Here is a 21,953-nt window from a genome sequence, read left to right as displayed (position 1 = left end):
CACTTATTTTGGGGGAGAGCATGTGAAAACCGTAAAGAAGGGAGACACAGAGACCGATGAGGGAAAAAGGGAGTGAGAAGCGTTTGAATGACAGGACATTAACAATAAAGTGATGATAGTGTTGAACAAAATGGGTTCAAATGGGTCTCAGCACTATGGGACTTAACATCTGTGGTCATCAGTCCCCTAGAACTTAGAACTACTTAAACCTAACTAACCTAAGGACATCACACACATCCATGCCCTAGGCAGGATTCGAACCTGCGACCGTAGCGGTCACGCGGTTCCAGACTGAAGCGCCTAGAACCACACGGCCACACCGGCCGGCAGTGTTGAACAGTCTATGTGTTAATAAACTAATGAGACTAGTATCAAAGGTCAAATATTATTCAGACTAATAAATAATATTGTTAGATAAACACAAAAACAAAGTTTTGGTAGGAACCAGTAAATGGATAGTGTCCTGTGAGTACACAAGAGAGAGAAGTGTGAATTAAGTGCTAAAGATTCGCGACAGTGGTGATGCAAACCATCAGGCTGCAGATTGTAGTGAGTCCTTAGTACAGTCTACCAGGGGCGACACCACTTCACAACAAAGGTCAACAATCAACCGCAAATAATCGGATCGTAATCGCTGCTTGGTACGATCTGATGCTGTGGGAGCTTCGCCAGGGGTTCAGAGAAGAAAAAATGGGCTTCGAACTGGGCCATGTTTCGCAGCTCACATGGTCCAGTGCTGACGCAGCGTCAGTGCGACGATGAGTCGACAACACAGTGCAATATGATGTGAATTATATAAGTGATGAACCATAAGTTCATGTTATTGTATTGATCAATGTAATAATTCAATTTTGTATATGTAGGTGTATGAGTGGTGTAATATTTCAATTTTGTACGTGTATGTGTGTGAATATGTGTGTGAAAATTAAAAACAGGGCCCTGACCTAGATGGGGACTTCGAAACGAGAAATAAAATACCCACTTCATCGTCCAGGGGGCATATGTAACACCCCAAAAAACCCGAAACCCCAAATAAGAATGTCATGATAATTTAAAGTAGGGAACAGTGTTATCCTGACAGGTACGACAACTTTGACAATAATATAACACCTTAAAGTTTTGATGAACACCAATTTCAATAATTACTGAGTATGTCATGATATAAAGCTAGAAAGAAAGTAAGGTTATTTTTTATTAGCTCCTTTACAGGTGAACCACTATTTCCTAAAATTCTACCAATAAACCGAAGTCGACCATTCGAATTCTCTACCACAGTTTTTACATGCTCGTTCCACCTCATATCGCTTTGCAACGTTACGCCCAGATATTTAAACGACTTGACTGTGACAAGCAGGACACTAGTATCACTGTATCCGAACATTACAGGTTTGTTCTTCCTATTCATTGGCATTAACTTACATTTTTCCACATTTAGAGCTAGTTGCTATTCATTACACCAACTGGAAATTTTGTCTAAGTCGTCTTGTATCCTCCTACAGTCACTCAACTTTGACATCTTACCGTACACCGTGTCATCAATCAGCAAACAAACGCAGAATGCTGCCCACCCTGTCCGTCAAATCATTTATATATATAGAAAACAACAGTGATCCTATCACACTTCACCTGGAGCACTCCTGACGATACCGTTGTCTCTGATGAACACTCGCCGTCGAGGACAACATATTGGAGTCTATTATTTAAGAATTCTTCTAGCCACTTATAGATCTGTGAACGTATTCCATATGCTCGCACCTTTGTTAACAGCCTGCAATAGAGCACAACGTCAAATGCTTACTGGAAATCTAAAAATATGGAATCTAGCTGTCGCTCTTCATCCATAGTTCTCAGTATATCATGTGAGAAAAGGGCAAGCTGAGTTTCGCACGAGCGATGCTTTCTAAAACCATGCTGATTCGCGGACATAAGTTGCTTAGCCCCAAGAAGATTTATTATATTCGAACTGAGAATGTGTTCAACGCTTCTGCAGCGAACAGAAGTTATGGATATTGTTCTATAATTTTGCGGGTCCGTTATTTTACCTTTCTTATATATTGGAGGCACCTGCGCTTTTAACCAGTCACCTGGGACTTTGTGCCAGGCGAGATATTCACGATAGATGCAAGCTAGGTAAAGGGCCAATTCCGTACAGTACTCTTTGTAAAATCGAACTGGGATTCCATCTGGACCTCTACTAATCTTCGCTTGTCATCGTTTGAACGTAGAATGCCACAGCCTCTGCTTCCTCAGCATCTTCCGAATGTCGTTATTAAACCACGGTTCTTTCTTAACCTCTATCCACTAACTATGCACGTAACTCTCCAGACCACGACTTACAATCTGCTTAAACTTAGCCCATAGTTCCTCTACATCCATCTTACTGGTACTAAGTGATGCCAGTTCACTGTCTAAGTAAGATGGTAATAACTTCTTATCTGCTCTATCTAGCAGAAACACTGTCCTAGCCTTTTTGACCGGTTTATTAACTTTCGTAATCATCGTATAATGACATCATGATCGCTAATTCCCTTTTGTATACTGACATTGCTAATAATGTCAGGCCTGTTTGTAGCTACAAAGTCCACGATATTTCCTTTGTGTGGGCTGCCGATCTACCTGCTCAAAACAATTTTCAGAAAATGAGTTCAAAAGGGTTTCGCATTACTGTCTGTACCCCTGCAATGAATCCATAGACATTCTAATCCAAATTTGGCGGGTTAAAATCGCCGCCAACTAGTATTGCATGATCTGAGTATTTACGTGTTATTGACCATAGACTTTCCTTGAACGACTCTAGAACTGTCACAGCGGAATTGAGTGCCTGGTAAAAACACCAAACAATTAAGTTAGTTTCCCCTACACTTGTTATACGTGACCCGACAACTTCACTATCACTCTCAACTTCGACGTCAATAGAGACAGTATTTTTGTCAACTGCAATGAGAAGTCCCCCTCTTATGGTGGCCTCTAAGCTGTCTTTCCGATAAACATTCCACGACTCTCTAAATATCTCAGGGCTTTTCAATTCGGGTTTCAGCCAGCTCTCAGTCCCAAGAATAATTTGAACCCGAGAACTTTCCTGGAGGGCAGTAAATTTGGGCACTTTATTACGAATACTTCGACAGTTTACTGATAAAATTGTGACAGTGGAAGTGTCTTTATTCTGAACACCGTTTGACTTCCCTTGCTGTGAATCGACTGGCAAGTGTTCATCAGAGCGCCTCAAACTACCACCTAGCCTAAAAAACCCTCATGTGCACTCGACAAGTACTGTGCTACCCGAGTAGCTGCTTCCTTTGTGTAGTGCACTACTGACCTATCAAGAGGAGTCCTACAAATCCCCACAAGATAAAGTAGGTTCAGAAATTTGCAGCCAATACCGTCAGAGAGTGGACGAAGCCTTTGGCTGACACCCTCCTCTCGGCTCCAAACCAAAGGACCCAGATCAACTCTGGGAACGATGCTGCAAATTGCGAGCCCTGCTTGCACCCTGAGGGCGAGGCCGGCAGTCTTCACTACGTCCGTCAGTCGCCTGTACGAACTGAGAATCGCCTCAGAACCCATGCGACAGGCATCGTAGGCGCCGACGTGAGAGCCTCAACTTGCAGACGACTGCACCTCGCGCACTCGATAGCCATCGGCAAGGCCGCCTCCACATCTCAGATGAGGCTCCCCATCAGACATACTGAGTGCACATTGCCTTTCTTTCCATCTGTGAACGTTGTCTGCCAAAGAGGCTACATAACGCACCTAACATTGAAGCTCTCAATAACCAGTAAACCCGTTCCTCCGTGTACCTGCTCGGACCCTGCTGAAGGAGCGGACACCTGTCCATTAACAGTGTGAATGGGCGGGTCCAGGCTGCCAGTATCCACATTGGCCCTCCGGCTCGAGCGACGACAACGCGTTACCACCCGCTACTCACCTTGCTGCTGTGAGGGCAGATCCACCGTGTCGTGTGCACTAGGAGGTGCCTTGGTAGCAGAGACCATGGGCAAAACAAGTGATACCTGAGGTGTCCCATGCGACACGCCAGATTTTCCGCCCCCGCTACACCTTGAGGCAGCAGCCTGAAGGTGATTGGCTGTAGCCAGTAGCACATTTAGCTGTTCACGAACTGTGGCCAGCTGCTCCTTCGTCCATACACAAAATGCACACATCCTACCTATCCTAACAAGACTAACTGAAAACTATAAAATCAGACAATCGTAGATATGTGACTTGCTATCCTCCTGATGTGTCACCATTGGATGCTGATGCATTAAAGAGTTACATAGCTTGCTGTTCAGTAAGTCACGTTGGGAATTACTGTCAGTTTTCCACAATATGTTTCGTTTGCTAGGCATTTAATATTTCATTGATTTTGTTCATCATTTCATCTGAATGTAGAAATTTGAAGTAAATTTGCCAAGAACTTTAACGTAAAACGTTCAGATATATACACTGGTGTTCAAAATTAGAGCAACAAACTACTATTTTCCCATTCTGTGTCTCATGAACGATATAATCATACAAACTCTCGACAGATGTGTATATGATCATGTTCTGCGTGGAAGATGGCATTTGGGCTATGGGCAACCACACCAACAGTGACGTCAGGGCACCTATCAAACAGGTTAGTGCTTGCCGATTAGTTCCATGTCCACAGTTGCTATGTACACAGTCACAGACAGTGATCATGACACAGAGAACACGCCTACCAGACTCTCTGCAATGGAGGGCCTAGGAAGAATGGAAGCAGGATAGTCACAAGCTGGTGTGGCCCACTGGCTTAATGTGAATCTTTCTGTTGTTTCTCAGGTGTGGCGCCAGTTTATAGAGACCGAGAAAGTATCTTGAAGACCAGGTCAGGACTAACCACGTGTAGTGCAGAAAGAGAGGACTGTTGCTTGGATGTAAAGGCAGCATGGTACCCCCTTAGTACTGCATAACAACTGGCATCTGACCTTGCAGCATTCACTGGAAACATTGTATCGAGGCAAGAAGTGTACAGAAGGCTTCAGCAGAGTGCCCTTCATTGTCGGAGACCTGCTGTATGTGTATCTCTGAGGCGTCCTCACAAAAGGAAACTTCTAGAGTGGAGCTGTCAACATGTCACGTGGATGGTCGAACAATGGGCCAATGTTCTTCTCATAGATGAGTGCCGATTTCGTTCGGAGAGTGATTCTCGATGGATTCGCATCTGGAGGGAACATGGAACACGATTTCGGGATCCAAACATTATGGAAAGAAACCACTATCTAGGAGGATGCGTAACGGTGTTGGCTGGGATTGTGCTGACCACTCGAAAATCTCTTCTTGAAATTGTATGGCTGAGCTGGCAAGGTTTAACTGCTGTCACGTATCGTGAAGAGATCTTGGGACATCGTGTGTGTTTGTAGCGAGGTGCTGTGGGTCCAGACATTGTATCGATAGACTACAATGCTCGAACTCATAGAGCACAGGTGGTTGATGTTTTCTTGGGATGAAAGATATTGTACAGATGGCGTGTCCTGCTCGCACTTCCGATTTGAATCCGATAGGGCATATGTGGGATGCACTAGGGACGCGGATTACGAACACCAACCATTCTCCAAGACTTGCTAGCAACTATGCAGGAAGAATGGGCGTTACTGAGTCAATATGAGACTGATGACATCATTCACCACATGCCCCGACGTTGTCAGACCTGTAATGCTGCCATAGGTGTTCACACCTAATACTGAGCACATTAACCAGTTGTCAGAATGTTTGTGCAAATCCGTTAAGCTGGAAAAAACGAAGAACATTTTTGTTTACCGTTGTGCATGCTGCAGTTGTTTATGTTATGTATTATTCACACTGTTTCTACTTTAATATCGACTATTTTATGATAAAGTAAGTGCATCCTTGAAAAATTTCCGTTTGTTGCTTTAATCTTGGACACACACACACACACACACACACGCACACACACACACACACACACACACACACACACACACACACACACACACACACACACACCCACACACACATGCACAAATTACCTATATTACATGTTCATTTGGGCACCATACAGAAATTTGAAGTAAATCGGACATTACTGTTAGAGATTTTTTGTAACAACTGTTGCCATTTACGTATTGCATACATATATATGTTTCAAGTAACATAACAAAATCTTATATAAACAGTGATCTTCTTCTTGTATTGAAGGTAAAGTGTGCAAAACTTCATCAAGATCGAATAAATCTGAAAATTTGTATAACCTAGAAACAAAGAAACAAAACAAATAAACAGACAATGACATGCTTCAAAATCAGGATTGATAGACTTAAAAGACTGAAGGATTACTATGAAATTAAATTAATGATTTTCAATTCACACTTTAATCATGCCAACCACGTTGAAGAACAGCATATGTCCTGCAACTGCACTTCACTTTCAACAGTGCCAGCTTTAAAATCCAATGAAGATAACACACAATACCGACGTTAATGACTGAATAGTGCCGCGAAACTTCTTTAATGACACATCCATTCGTTTCATTCATTTACATAACATTTATGACTTCCAATATAAGAATGTTCAAAGAAAAGATATCTCTTCCACCAGCTGCAGGTCACAAACTGCACACTTCGACACTATGAATAAAGCATTTTACCAACGTCAAAACAGTATTTTACAAATCTTTTACACACTCTTTTACACACGCTTTTACACACAGGGATCATGAGAATAAAATTAGAGTTATTGCTGCATGCAAAGAGGCATTCAAAAAATCATTCTTCCTGTACTCCATACATGAATGGAACAGGAGGAAACCCTAAAACCGGTACAATGGGCTGTACCCTCTGCCATGCATCTCATGATGGTTTGCTAAGTATAGATGCAGATGTAGATGTAGACTTCCAACACTAACAGGGAAGCACAATAAATCGAAGTCTACCACCCACTGAAACCATGTCTGAGCCTATGTGATCATTCCATTTCGTATATAAATGAGCCCCTCACTTTCAGACAAAAGCTTAAAACCTTTTTAGTAAGTAAAAGTTGTTATACTGTAAAAGAATATTTAACATAGATGTAGATTATTAGCAACATATGACATTATCACCAAAATATTATGTAATTATAAATATGTGTATGACTAGTTATAAAAACTACACAAAATATGAGAAACCTGTTTAATTGTAAATATAAATGTGTGCTCATGTGTTGTAATCTGACGACATCCATACAATATTTATTGTTCCACAGATGAATAAATAAATAAATAAACAAATAAATAAATCCCTACACAGTGCTACACCCAGGTATTTGTATGAGTTGTCCGATTCCAACAGTGACTCATTGATATTGTAGTCATAGGATATTACGTTTTTCCGTTTTGTGAAGTACACAATTTTACATTTCTGAACATTTAAATCAAGTTTCCAATCTTTGCAACACTTTGAAATCTTATGAAGATCTAAATGGATATTTATGCAACTTCTTTCAGATAGTACTTCATTATAAATAACTGCATCATCTGCAAAAAGCTTGTTGTTACTATTAATATTGTCTGCAAGGTCATTAAGGGATGTTAGAAGGGAAAAAATATTTTTCACCCTTTCGGATTTTTATCTCATTATAAAATTTACAATTTTCCGAATAAAATGATATATATATATATATATATATATATATATATATATATATATATATATCGCTTATAAACTCACATGGGAAGTATTCTATTTTATTTTCTTAAATATAGTCTACACCGGTTGAAAATAGTAAAATTTTTATGTGCATTATTTCAAGATCTAATAAAATCGGTAATTTTTTATACAGAAGGCTGTGGATTCCTGTGTTACAAAGGTTAACAGTATTGGTCATGTCCAGAAGAGGATGGGCATCAGGTTGAGGAAGCTGAAATAAAGTTTGAGAGATAAGAAACTTTCTGATGGTAAAACCATAAGAGGCAGGCTGACAGAAAAAATGATTGATGAACTACAGCAGTATTATGGGATGGCCATTAGAAATAATACTGAGGATTAGTTGAAAATGAAGCAGGCAGTATGGGCTTCCTTCTTCCACAGACTGTAAACTGATGAAAAACCAGTACACCACCTTTACCCTTCTGGACATGATTCATGGTGCCATTACTGCAATGCCCAGGCCGGCCGGAGTGGCCGTGCAGTTCTAGGCGCTACAGTCTGGAACCGCGAGACCGCTACGGTAGCAGGTTCGAATCCTGCCTCGGGCATGGATGTGTGTGATGTCCTTAGGTTAGTTAGGTTTAAGTAGTTCTATGTTCTAGGGGACTGATGACCTCAGAAGTTGAGTCCCATAGTGCTCAGAGCCATTTGAACCATTTTTTTGCAATGCCCTGTACTCAAACAATTCATACAGCCATAAACATTCCATCCCAGCAGCAGTCATGGGTATCATAAAACCTATTTACAGAGGCCTAGCAAATCGTGAATTACTGAAGAAGTGTCTGCATAGTCAGACACAAGATCCCAATGAGTCATTCAATATCTTATATGGACTCGCTTACCAAAAGATGTTTTTGTTGGAATGAAGACACTAAAGTGGGGGGGATCAGTGATGCTGTTATTTTTTTAATGATGGCAACATTGGTAGGGTGAAAGTGCTACAGCATATGGGAATTAATCCTGGAGCCAACTGCATCAGTGAACTTGAATGGATGAACAAGGTTTCTCATTCATAAAGCAGAGTTGGCCACTAAGGAGTCCAGAAAGAAGAAAAAACTTGGAAAAAGATCAAGAAGACGATATACAGTATGGTGCCGGGTGCTTCTGAGTGACTAAAAATATAAAATTAAGCCTATATTTATTGAGTTACAGTCTTATGAAACTTTAGAAGCCATTCGTGAAAATTTACATTTTCTGTTGTATTTTTCCCTAAATCTCAGAAACCACTTCGAGTGGAGTATTCAGATTTTCAGAGTGTAATAACATACATAACCTGAGTCTACTGAACTAAAAGAAGAACATAATGTTATGCGTAATTAAAATTATTTACGATAATGTACAAAAAAGTACACAAAATTTTAACTGTGTAATTAAAAAATTGTATTTCCGAAAGCGGTGGCTGAAATACAATTATTGTAGTTCAGTAGACTCAGAACACACGATTAAAAGTTTCATGTCAATGGCTTCAGTGGTTACTGAAATACAGGGAAGCCAAGTCACTAAATTTAACATTGTCGGGACAGGGCGTTCCAACTTCCTTCATATACAACATGATCAGCAAGGGTCCAGACACATTTCCTTATGGTACACCCAAAGTCACTTCTACATCTAATGATGAGTCTACAAGATAATATGCTGTGTCCTCCTACCAAAAAATCCAGTCACAAATTTTACTTAATGCCCCATATGATCTGACTTTTTACAATAAGTGTAGATGTGATACTGAGTAAAATCTAGCATCAGCGCTCCTTATATCAGCCATGTATGCTGATTATGAGCTGCCTCCACAAAGGTTATGTTCGACTATCAGTCGGAGACAAGGCAGTTCTTTGGTTCTGCTAATAACAGTGAAATTTAGGTACTCTTCCTACACTCCCATCCCTCTGCATATCACAACCAAATGAAGCTATTGACAAAGGATGACAGATGACATGGTGGTCAGTCAGCCCTGATAGGCCCGTCTTGGCCAGAACACAGAGTTTTGTTTTGCTTTGTTTGTAGAACCAGCCAGTTATATACTGCCTCATAGGCCATTCTAGTTTCACCCATGTGTTAGTTCAGAATTTCACTCCACTGACGTACTGAGTATCACTTCATAATATTGGACTTCTATTCAAAGGAACCTATTGCGATATCCTGCTGCCTGGTTTTTGGTTCCCTGCACAACTGAAAGAATCTTTGAATGGCATAATCGAATCATTATTGTTACTCATTCCGGACTGTAGGTTCTCTCACAGTGCACATATTGTTTTATCTGTTCTTTTGGATCTTAAAAAAACCATGGGATTGCTCGTGTCCTTGGATCAGCTGATGGCACAGGAGCAGCAACAATTCACACTATATCGAGTTGGTGTGGGAGGAGCCTTCAGCAGTACAAGCATATTACAGCACTCGACTAGCACGATATCTAATTCAACGTAACTGTGCCTACAATGACTTTGTGGCCTCCATCTACTCTGATACTGAGTGTGAGCTAGTACTGGTATTACACCCACAAGTATGAGTGTAGAACACATATAGCCATTCCAGCTAATCACAAGCATTGACCTAGCTCATGACGAATCTACCAACATAAAGTGTGAAGTTAATGACAACTTTAATTTTTCTACTGTCATGAATTACAGTTCTTTAATTAAAACTATTATTTTGTATTTAACTCATGAACTACTTACGTTTGTGACTGTTTCAAACAACAGTTCTTTATTGTTATGCTTATTTGTTCATTTGAAGCTGTTTTATTGCCAAGAGTTGTTTTTTAGACTCTTTCTTTTCAGTCTATCTGAGTTTAATTACCTTGATAACGCAGTCACATAAATTTGGGTCAGAGCAATCATTCTTCAGGTGTTTATTACATATGATTTGTTATTAATTTCTAACATGCCTTAGTGCAATGAGGAGCGTCATTTTTTTCAGTTTATCATTTTAAACTTCTGTTTCTTAAGTCTATTTAATTTAATATGTTGTTAAAGTTGATGCTCGGAAAAATTTAGTGAAGTAGATGATTTGGTCCCTGCCACACATTAATATATTTTCAGTTTTACAATGTTTCATTCGTTTCTAAATAGTTACAACATTACTTAGAAGATGTAATCGGTGGTGCTTCCCCAGTGAAAACCATGTTTTTTGCTTCAAAATTATGTTCCGTGATTTCGATCTGACTTATGATCAGATTGGCATCCATATGGTGATTATCCAGTCGCCTTAAGGACGTTGGATACTACAATCTCACAGGAAGATCTTACAAGTCATGCAGCAACTATACTATTATGAATAACCCCAGTCTGTTACCTCTTTTAATAAAACTTCATTTATGGATCCTAAAAAACCGATCTGTAAATAAGAGTTGATTATTTTCATATTGTGTTCTAATCCTTTTCATACAAGAGTTTCAGTTTCTTGCAGTCCTTAAAACTATTTCTGAAATCAGCTGTGGCTGTGCTTGTAATGTTGCCACCATCAGTCCTGTGTCACCAAGTGTAGTCACTGCATGGTGATGTAACAATTGTATTCGCATTTCAAGATTTGCATTGTTAAATGAAAATAATATATTCTTATCCTTAGATTTAGGGCCTCACTGAGGTTATCGAATTAATCTATACTGATTTTTTTCAGGAAGAGGGGAGGATATGTGAAGCTCAATCATACCTGGGGCAATGGGATGCGTGGCCCCCTCCTAGTTCGTAGGGAAAGGAAAAAAAATAGTGAAGTCAGGTGTCTTTCTTTGAAGAAAATGATTAGAAAGTCGATATTATGCAGGGTTTTAACAGGGTGGACCTAGAACTTTTTGTAGCTTTTCGTCCATCCACTTTTCACAGACACGACAGCAATAGACTGGTTCACGCAGCAATAGCTAAATCGCGTCAGCAAAGCCGCCCTACCAGTCAAATCACGCACCAGGATCACCTGACTTGTGAGACTGAGGGCTTTAGGAACAGCAGCTGCGAAAGTCTCTCTCTTCTGTTCCAAGCTTCTGCCATAGTAGGCGCTAAATGGCTTTGTCTTTATTACCTTTGCATTTCCCTTTCCCTTTTTCTCTGAGATAGTTCTGGGGCTACTGGAGCTACCTTATCTCATCCCTCTGGCGGTTCTCACCATTAACCCCTTCCCCCAAACTCGACCCCCTCCTCTCTCTCTCTCTCTCTCTCTCTCTCTCTCTCTCTCTCTCTCTCTCTCTGACCAAATAAACTGATACGGTTTGGAACATAAGTTCCACATACACTCCTGGAAATGGAAAAAAGAACACATTGACACCAGTGTGTCAGACCCACCATACTTGCTCCGGACACTGCGAGAGGGCTGTACAAGCCCGTATGTGCAGTTGACGGACTTTGAGCGAGGGCGTATAGTGGGCATGCGGGAGGCCGGGTGGACGTACCGCCGAATTGCTCAACACGTGGGGCGTGAGGTCTCCACAGTACATCGATGTTGTCGCCAGTGGTCGGCGGAAGGTGCACGTGCCCGTCGACCTGGGACCGGACCGCAGCGACGCACGGATGCACGCCAAGACCGTAGGATCCTACGCAGTGCCGTAGGGGACCGCACCGCCACTTCCCAGCAAATTAGGGACACTGTTGCTCCTGGGGTATCGGCGAGGACCATTCGCAACCGTCTCCATGAAGCTGGGCTACGGTCCCGCACACCGTTAGGCCGTCTTCCGCTCACGCCCAAACATCGTGCAGCCCGCCTCCAGTGGTGTCGCGACATGCGTGAATGGAGGGACGAATGGAGACGTGTCGTCTTCAGCGATGAAAGTCGCTTCTGCCTTGGTGCCAGTGATGGTCGTATGCGTGTTTGGCGCCGTGCAGGTGAGCGCCACAATCAGGATTGCATACGACCGAGGCACACAGGGCCAACACCCGGCATCATGGTGTGGGGAGCGATCTCCTACACTGGCCGTACACCACTGGTGATCGTCGAGGGGACACTGAGTAGTGCACGGTACATCCAAACCGTCATCGAACCCATCGTTCTACCATTCCTAGACCGGCAAGGGAACTTGCTGTTCCAACAGGACAATGCACGTCCGCATGTATCCCGTGCCACCCAACGTGCTCTAGAAGGTGTAAGTCAACTACCCTGGCCAGCAAGATCTCCGAATCTGTCCCCCATTGAGCATGTTTGGGACTGGATGAAGCGTCGTCTCACGCGGTCTGCTCGTCCAGCGCGAACACTGGTCCAACTGAGGCGCCAGGTGGAAATGGCATGGCAAGCCGTTCCACAGGACTACATCCTGCATCTCTACGATCGTCTCCATGGGAGAATAGCAGCCTGCATTGCTGCGAAAGGTGGATATACACTGTACTAGTGCCGACATTGTGCATGCTCTGTTGCCTGTGTCTATGTGCCTGTGGTTCTGTCAGTGTGATCATGTGATGTATCTGACCCCAGGAATGTGTCAATAAAGTTTCCCCTTCCTGGGACAATGAATTCACGGTGTTCTTTTTTCAATTTCCAGGAGTGTATTAATTACAAGCACACACTGCTCTCCAATACTGACTACACCCAAAAATTCGTGTACATCGATGTTTATGTAAGTGATATCATGACAAACAATGTTACCGTCATGCAGTCAGCTGCCAGTTCAGTTAACAGATATGGAAGGATAGTGCAGCACCAATAAAATTAAACACAGTCTGCAAAAATGCACTATTTTCTATTGCAACGAGAAACGTTCCATGAATGGAACATGTCTCTAGCTAAATGCCCATCAAACAGGAGGACAGCCACGTACCTTGGCTTAACTTTTGACATGAACCTTACTTTCTAACAGTGTGTCCAAGAGGAGCATCAAATATCTATGGGCATGGCAAAAGCACAGCTATTACGTTTCCAAAGACGACTGTTATAGGCAAACACTAAAGTATGTTCTGCAAAGCGATAGTTCCACCCACGATCCTATATGGAAGCTCACTATCGGGATTAACCAATAACTACACATTACATCAGATCCAGATTGTGTAAAATAAATGCGTCTAGTGTATAGAACTAACACCCATGTTCACCAGGAATGATGACCTACATCGACAGCTGAAGGTACTGGACCAAATCAAGGCGAGATTATGGCAGACCATGAGAAAATAGACAGTATCCGTCATTTCACACACTATGTCAGGCACTACGATCCTACATCCAAGGCACCACTTCAATGTGCTGAGATCATTAATTGACTGAATTTTAAAAGCTTCCAATATTTTAAATTTTATCCTCACATAGATACATAAAGGTAGCTTACTATGTCAAACTTAGGCAGAGCTAAAATACTGTCCCTCAAGCACCCTGTCAAGCATTTAATTAAAAAAGTAAATCCTCAATCTTCAACTATACATTTAAGAAATAGAACCCCAACAGAGAGGTGGGAACTTACCATGACACGTTAAAAAAACCGCGAGATTTGTGGGAATTTTTTTGAATGCACAGGCATCTATGCAGACATATTATTTGGTGTGGACTGGCCTATCCACACTAGACGTAAATGGAACGACGTTAGATGGTGGTCTGTTCACATTAGACAGAACGTCACCACAATGTTACTTTGCTTAGACCAGTGTGGGACAGTGAAGTAAGTTTTAAAGATAGCATTCATATATAAAAAGTCAGAATGTAGTATCAAAATTAATAAACTAGGAATGATAAAATTTAATTGCTGAGAAGTGAAACAACAGACAAAGTGTAAAAAACATTTCCAAACACATTTATTTTCTCGCCGAAAAATTACACACAAACTCACCTGTTTATATTACCCATTGTGTTTTCTTTCTTCTAAGTCTCAAATATATTTATTAAGGCCAGTTCACACTGTCTGTCATGGCACCATCACGTCATGCCACCACCACGTCAAGGTGTATTCACACTGTGTGTCACATCATGGCACATCAAGTCAATTCATGTCACATGATCTCAACTCGCTTTGCTCTCCTCGGCTGTTATTTTTGCGGGAATTACGATTTTAGCGAGATGATTTTCAACTGTTTCTACATGCATTGTGCCCATACACAATGCGATAGTGTATATGCAGGGATGCTGTAGTCCACATTTGTACGAAAATGACATTTATTGGACTCAAATGGTTTGCTGCTTGCAGGGATAACTTGTATAATAAGAGGAGGGAGACAGATGTACAAAAAACCACAAATCTAATGTGTTGGCCGGAAAAATGTCTTTATGTGGTACAGGGGGAAATTTCACAGACTGTTCAAGGAGCTTGAGGAACAGGAATCTGTATTTTATATTTTGGAAAGTAGAAGCATTAATTTTTTCATACGTTAAGTCAAACCACACCAATAATTACTAAATGGAACACTGTGATACGGCTGCTATCACAACGCATGAAAATTTGGTTTAATGTTAACTGTAGTTGCTAGTCCAGTCCAATTTTTTGTGAATTAGTCATATCTCCCTCAATACCATTCCCATCAAGATGAACAGGTTTTCTTCACATGTTGCGTTTAACTTTTAATAGTTCAATTGCCTTATTTGTAAGGGGATTGGCTAGTGAAACCACATATATATTGACCACTGATGCTTGCAAAACCGTTTCACGCACAGCTCAGAGAGCTGCTTAACAATAAATAGGCCTGCCATAAATACATGTTTAAACAAATAACTTGCAGTGTCTTAAGGTTTCAGTACAGTTCTTTATGTAACACTAAAAATGCCTGACAACATTCAAATAAATTCCACCTACTTATCAATCTGATTTTATTCACAGTACTTTTTTCACTTCAAATTGCAGCCATGTTGCAACTTATTTCACTGTAAAATATTAAATGCACACTAGCATCCACAAAAATCCACTTTATAAATGTAGTAGAGGGCAAGTAATGTTAGTACACTCATGTTGTACACTTGAGACTGCTGTCTCACTGGTTCAGTTAACCTGTTGTCATTTGTAATATATTTTAACAAAAGAAATAACGAAACAACACAATTTGTAGCAAGTGACGAACAAAGAACAACTGGTGTGGGCCACAAAAACTACGGCAAAATGAAATGAGAGCTCTTCCCATGGCTGTGTATTAGGAGGAAATGAGCTCGAGAGTTACATGATCAGCAATGGCTGAATAACGTCAACCACCAAAACTTTCCTCCAGAGATGCTATGATGCAACGAGATGGGATGACCATTGTGGATGCTGCCATTTGAAATGCATTGCAGAATGTTTTGATGGGACAGGATGGGAGGTGACCTGACGGCCAGTGTGAATGCTTTTCGTCAATTATACACAAATATTACGATACATATGTGTTGCATACACGAAGTTTTGTAGATTCCTATATGCAAACTTTTTTTACATAATATACAATATACATATAATCCACTAAAAGGAAACTAATATGTCAAAAAAGCTCAATTTTTCTGTTTCATTAGAGCTGACTTTTTCGACATTTAAAAAATATAATTCAATAAAAATTGCTTCATTAAGGCCAATTCACACTGGAAATCATGTAACATCACAGCACCATCATGTCAGAGTGTATTCACGCTCTCCATCACATCATGTCACGTCAGTTTGGTTAGCCTCGTGCCATACTGAAGGATGAAAGTTAGGTTACGAGACACCAGCCATGATACAAAATATCGAATTATAGAACCAGAACTGAGGAACTAACAATGATAAAAATTATACAGGATCCAAGCGAACATCATAACGTATGTTCTTGACCAGTTTTGTGTGGTATAGTGCTGAGAAGTGAAACAACATTTTAAAAGTTAGACATTTAATTGATAGCGAAAGTATATACATTACATACAAACACATCAAACAATATTTATAAGGGAATAAATAGAGACTGTTTACAGTTGCTGTTATTAGGTATACATCCTGAGTGTTTAGAAATTTTTAAATTTAGATAAATAGGAGAGTGCAAAATTAATAGCATCTGTTGTATTACAGTTATACTTATCAACGTGTTTATTCAACTATAACCACTGTCAATAATAATAATAATAATAACAGTAATAATAGTAATAGTAATAATAGGCATAGCTTGTCTCAAAAAAGAAAGAATTGTTTTTGTGAGATTATGTTGTTCTTTACACAATTAAGTACAGTTTATGGCCAGAACGAAATAATGTTTCAGCTTTCACTACTCTCTGATCCGCATTTTTGTGTAAGTGGAAGTTTACATGCTTTTGAATTTTTTCAGACAAATGAACAAGATTCCTAATTCATGAATTACACAAATCAAAAAAAGCTTTGCATCACCCCGATTCCCAGAACACCTGAAGATAGATGATGACTGTGGATACTGTATCACAGACACAGTCCCTTTGACTGCTCAGAGATATCACTAATCCCGCCCAAAGATGTAAACAACCATGCATGAGCAGCGCCTATTAAGGCCGGTTCCCACTAGAGCGCGGCAGCGCGTCGTGCAGCAACGGCAGTGGCAAGCGTTTTCCGATTTGTCGCGGCGGCTCGCGGAATTGGCGTTCCCATCTGGAAGCGGCAGACGCTAGCGGTAGCCAACGACGGACAGCCACCGAGGTACGGGGCGGGACCCACTGAAACGCCCGGTGCGTTTGATTAACTATATCTTACACCTACATGAAGGAAAGACGAAGTTGGGTGAAGACATACCAATTTTTCATTTTCTGTACAATGTACTCTTTCACATATTTCATTATTCATGTTTTCTCATTTCACCATAAACAGATTTCATGACTACCGTTCATGATTGTTCACTATCTCCTAACACATTGAAACAATGTACGACAAAAGAGATTATTCAGATAGTTAAGTGAGACAAAAATTTAAAATGTGATAGTATTCTGATAATAATCATCTGTTGAAATGCTATTCTACTGTTTTATCTATTAATGTAAGCAGTGAATTTACTCTTCCATGCACTCCTCCACAAAACATTTAAACCAAAACTGAAATCAGCTGAACACCATATCTTTCAACCACTGTCTGACAACTATTGCATTCACTTGCAGCTTTCTATAACTATCACTGGCTAGCCACACACACATACAGATATAAGGAGAACAGAAGTAAACAAACATTAGTTTTCAGCATATAATTCTTTACGTTGGCAACATGTACACAATCAAACCATACGGGAAGGGACATGAGGTGAACACACTGTAGCCAGCCGCTGTGACCATGTGGTTCTGTCGCTGCAGTCCGGAACCACGGGACTGCTACGGTCGCAGGTTCGAATCCTGCCTCGGGTATGGATGTGTGTGATGTCCTTAGGTTAGTTAGGTTTAAGTAGTACTAAGTTCTAGGGGACTTATGACCTAAGATGTTGCGTCCCGTAGTGCTCAGAGCCATTTGAACCATTTTTTGAACACACTGTAGTTACGACTTCAAATCAGTGTTTTCGGTAAAATGTCTACATCTAGTGACAGAAGAAAAAAAGAGCGAACATGGAAATGTGCTTATGTTCCATAATCTAAGTTTTAGTTCAACCTCCAGCATGTGTCCGCCAAAAACTCGATTCACTGTAAGTTATCAGTTATTCACGTAAAAAAAGATGTGAACTGTTTTATGATCTGCAAGTATCACATATCAAAACAATACTGAATCATTCTATATTCCACCGAGATGCCTTAAAGTAAAGCCGAAACGGGTTTTGAACCAATAAAGTACACTGGATAAAGGAAAAAACGTTTGTTACTTACCAAAGGAAATAATCAATAGCTGTAGATACTTAGCAAATTACATCTTATGACATACCAGCAAATTAGTCCCAGTTTAACTTCTCATTCCACGTGCTATTAAATGCCGTTTAAAAAAATTCATCTATCCCTTCTGAAAAACTGTAGTTACTTTCATATCTCGGTACATAAACAGATTTTGAATATTTATCATACGACGAAATACATGACTTTTTACGAGTTATCCTTTGAAAAAAAAAACACGTTTCGATTTCCTGAACCGTTTACGAAATTTGCAGTTGATACAACCACATGGTTTACGACGAACAGGACGAAGTATCGGTGGCGTCGCGAGCGACCTGCGCGCGGTCGCCGCACAGCCCGTCCGCCGACGTATCATTCAATATCTCGAGAACGGTGATGGCTATAGTTCTGCTCTCAGCTTTAAAAACAATTTCGATATGTTGACTAAATTTCATACGCAATAATGTATTACCTAAAATGAACTGTACGCAAAGTCCACGCAATGCGTTTTTACCTCTGCACACTCATTAAAATTTCGTGTAAAGGTTTACGTAAATGCGATACAGCAAGTAACCACGAAGAATAACGAAAAGAAATTCGGTCATTTATCTAGAGAAGATATCAGGCTGTAACATGCCCAAGGATCAAATTTTTCTACCGAATAGTTTCCTTGGAATCGGATGATATGTATTTCATAGCTGCCGCCGCGTCCGCGCCAGCGGTTCGGCGAAAGTTCGTGTGGCCCGGGATTCCGTACCTGACGCCACGCTCAGCGCGTTCTGTGATTGGCGGCGCGGACCTGGAGCGCGGCACGCGGCAGCGGAAGCGGTTCGACATGGACAAACCGCGACGCAGAGCCCACCGCGCCCTGCCGCGGACGGCGTTTCCATGGCAACCACGCCGCTGACGCGCGGTTTTGACGCGCGGCAGTCTTAGTGGGAACCGGCCCATAGACGGACGGGGTCCGACAACCGATCAGTTCCAGTCATTCCATCAGGAAGGAGGTACACGACTCGCGTTGTCTGTAGTTCAACCATGCCTAGACGGTCAATACCGCGGTTCGATCGCGTCCGCGTTGTTACTGTGTGCCATTAAGGGCTCTCAACAAGTGAAGTGTCCAGGAGTCTCGGAGTGAACCAAAGCGATGTTGTTTGGACATGGAGGAGATACAGAGAGACAGGAACTGTCGATGACATGCCTCGCTCAGGCCGCCCAAGGGCTATTACTGCAGTGGATGACCATTACCTACGGATTATGGCTCAGAGGAACCCTGAAAGCAACGCCATTATGTTGAATAATGGTTTTCGTGTAGCCACAGGAGGTCGTGTTATGACTCAAACTGGGTGTAATATGCTGTATGATGCGTAACTTCACTCCCGACATCCCCTGGCGAGGTCCATCTTTTCAACCACAACACCATACAATGCGGTGCAGATGGGCCGAATAGCATGCTAAATGGACCGCTCAGGATTGGCATCACGTTCTCTTCACCGATGAGTGTCACATATGCCATCAACCAGACAATCGTTGGAGACGTGTTTGGGGGCAACCCAGTCAGGTTGAACGCCTTAGACACACTAACCAGCGAGTGCAGCAAGATGGAAGTTCCCCGATGTTATGGGGTGGCATTATGTGGGTCCAACGTACACCGCTGGTGGTCATGGAAGGCGCCATCACAGCTGTACGATACGTGAATGCCATCCTCTGTCCGATAGTACAAACATATCAGCAGCACATTGGTGAGGCATTCGTCTTCATGGACGATAATTCACGCCCCCATCGTGCACATCTTGTAAATGGCTTCCTTCAGGATAACGACATCGCTCGACTAGAGTGGCCAGCATATTCTCCAGACATGAACCCTATCGAACAAGCCTGGGATAGACTGAAAAGGGCTGTTTATGGACGACGTGACTCGCCAACCATTCTCAGGGATCTAGGCCAAATTGCCATTGAGGAATGGGACAATCTGGACCAACACTGCCTTAATGAACTTGTGGATAGTATGCCACAAGGAATACAGGCATTCATCAATGCAAGAGGACTTGCTACCGGGTGTTAGATATAACTGTGTGTACAGCAATCTGCACCACCACCTTTGAAGGTTTCGTTGTATGGTGGTACAACATACAATGTGCGGTTTTCATGTGCAATAAAAAGGACGGAAATGATGTTTATGTTGAGCTCTATTCCAATTTTCTGTACAGGTTCCGAAACTCTCGAAGCTGAGGTGATGCATAACTTTTTTGATGTGTGTAGTTAACAAATTAACTTCCAAGCTGAAAATGAGGCATTCTTATGTTACACCCACACAACAACTTACGCTTATTATACACTTCTTTGTTAAATGTTCGCGTGCCGGCCGCGGTGGTCTTGCGGTTCTAGGCGCTGCAGTCCGGAACCGCGGGACTGCTACGGTCGCATGTTCGAATCCTGCCTCGGGCATGGATGTGTGTGATGTCCTTAGGTTAGTTAGGTTTAAGTAGTTCTAAGTTCTAGGGGACTGATGACCTAAGATGTTAAGTCCCATAGTGCTCAGAGCCTTTGAACCATTAAATGTTCGCTTATAGTCCCGCTTATTTGATTTTGTCACTTTCTCAGATAATGGATCTTGTCTGGGAGGCCCTACTTCCTTTATGGCTAGCTTTTCTTGGTAATTTTCTTTTCTGTTAGCGCTTGATACAGTTTCAACTGAGTTCATGTTGACACTTCACATGAAAACCTATTCCTGCACAGTAAAAAATAAACTTCAAACACAAACTGCCATCTAATAAAATTATTAAATTCAAGTAATACTATCGCTCAACAAGGTGGAACATGAATGAGGCGCTAAGAGACATAAGGCCCAAAAGCACACTGTCTTCATCCTCCGATATTTGAGTGAATATCATAGAAACTAGTGAGACATCTTTCCGTGAATGTTCGGATGTACATACAGTGTGGGCCTATAGTACAGATAAACCTGACTCACGATAAGATCAAAAGATGTCAGAAACATGGATATATGCTACAGTCTCACAATCGACGATAATGTACTTCATTGTTCTCAATGCGTCAAATATATTACTGTATGATAAGATGCAAAACTTTATGTCCTATATCACATTCAGAATTCCAGAAAACAGGTTTTTCTTTCGGTATAACTATAACATATTCTAATGTCCGATCTAATGTCACTATGTAGTGAGTGAATTGGCTTGTCTGAGGAATATGCTACCACCTAGTGGGATTTATGTCAATCGAATGTGAATAAGTCTGCTGCAGTGTGCTACCACCTGGTGGCATTGACTTAAAATTGAAATTGAGTGCGCGCCATGACCCATGCACATCGTTCATCAAATCCGTATGTATTTGGGCCGTAAGGCAATTACATCACGCTACCTGCACATGTACAGAAGCTCCTTAAAACGTGCACAACTGAAGACGAGCTTGCGACCCTGATGCCAACTTTCACCTAGTGTATAGGAGCAATGTAGCGCAGCATCGTAGGTTCAGTGCCGTGTATTTCGGATTACTGCATCTACATACGTTTAACAGGATTCAAAGAAAAATAATCAATAAATCCGCAAGGTGTCAAAAATTAGGGTGTTCACATGCTCTTGTGCTCTTACACAACAGCCGCCACTGCCTGTTTGACTTATTCATTATGTTTTCTTATGT

Source organism: Schistocerca piceifrons, chromosome X (genome assembly GCF_021461385.2).
Source record: "Schistocerca piceifrons isolate TAMUIC-IGC-003096 chromosome X, iqSchPice1.1, whole genome shotgun sequence".
Taxonomy (NCBI): Eukaryota; Metazoa; Arthropoda; class Insecta; order Orthoptera; family Acrididae; genus Schistocerca; species Schistocerca piceifrons.
Note: the sequence above shows the minus strand (reverse complement) of the source record.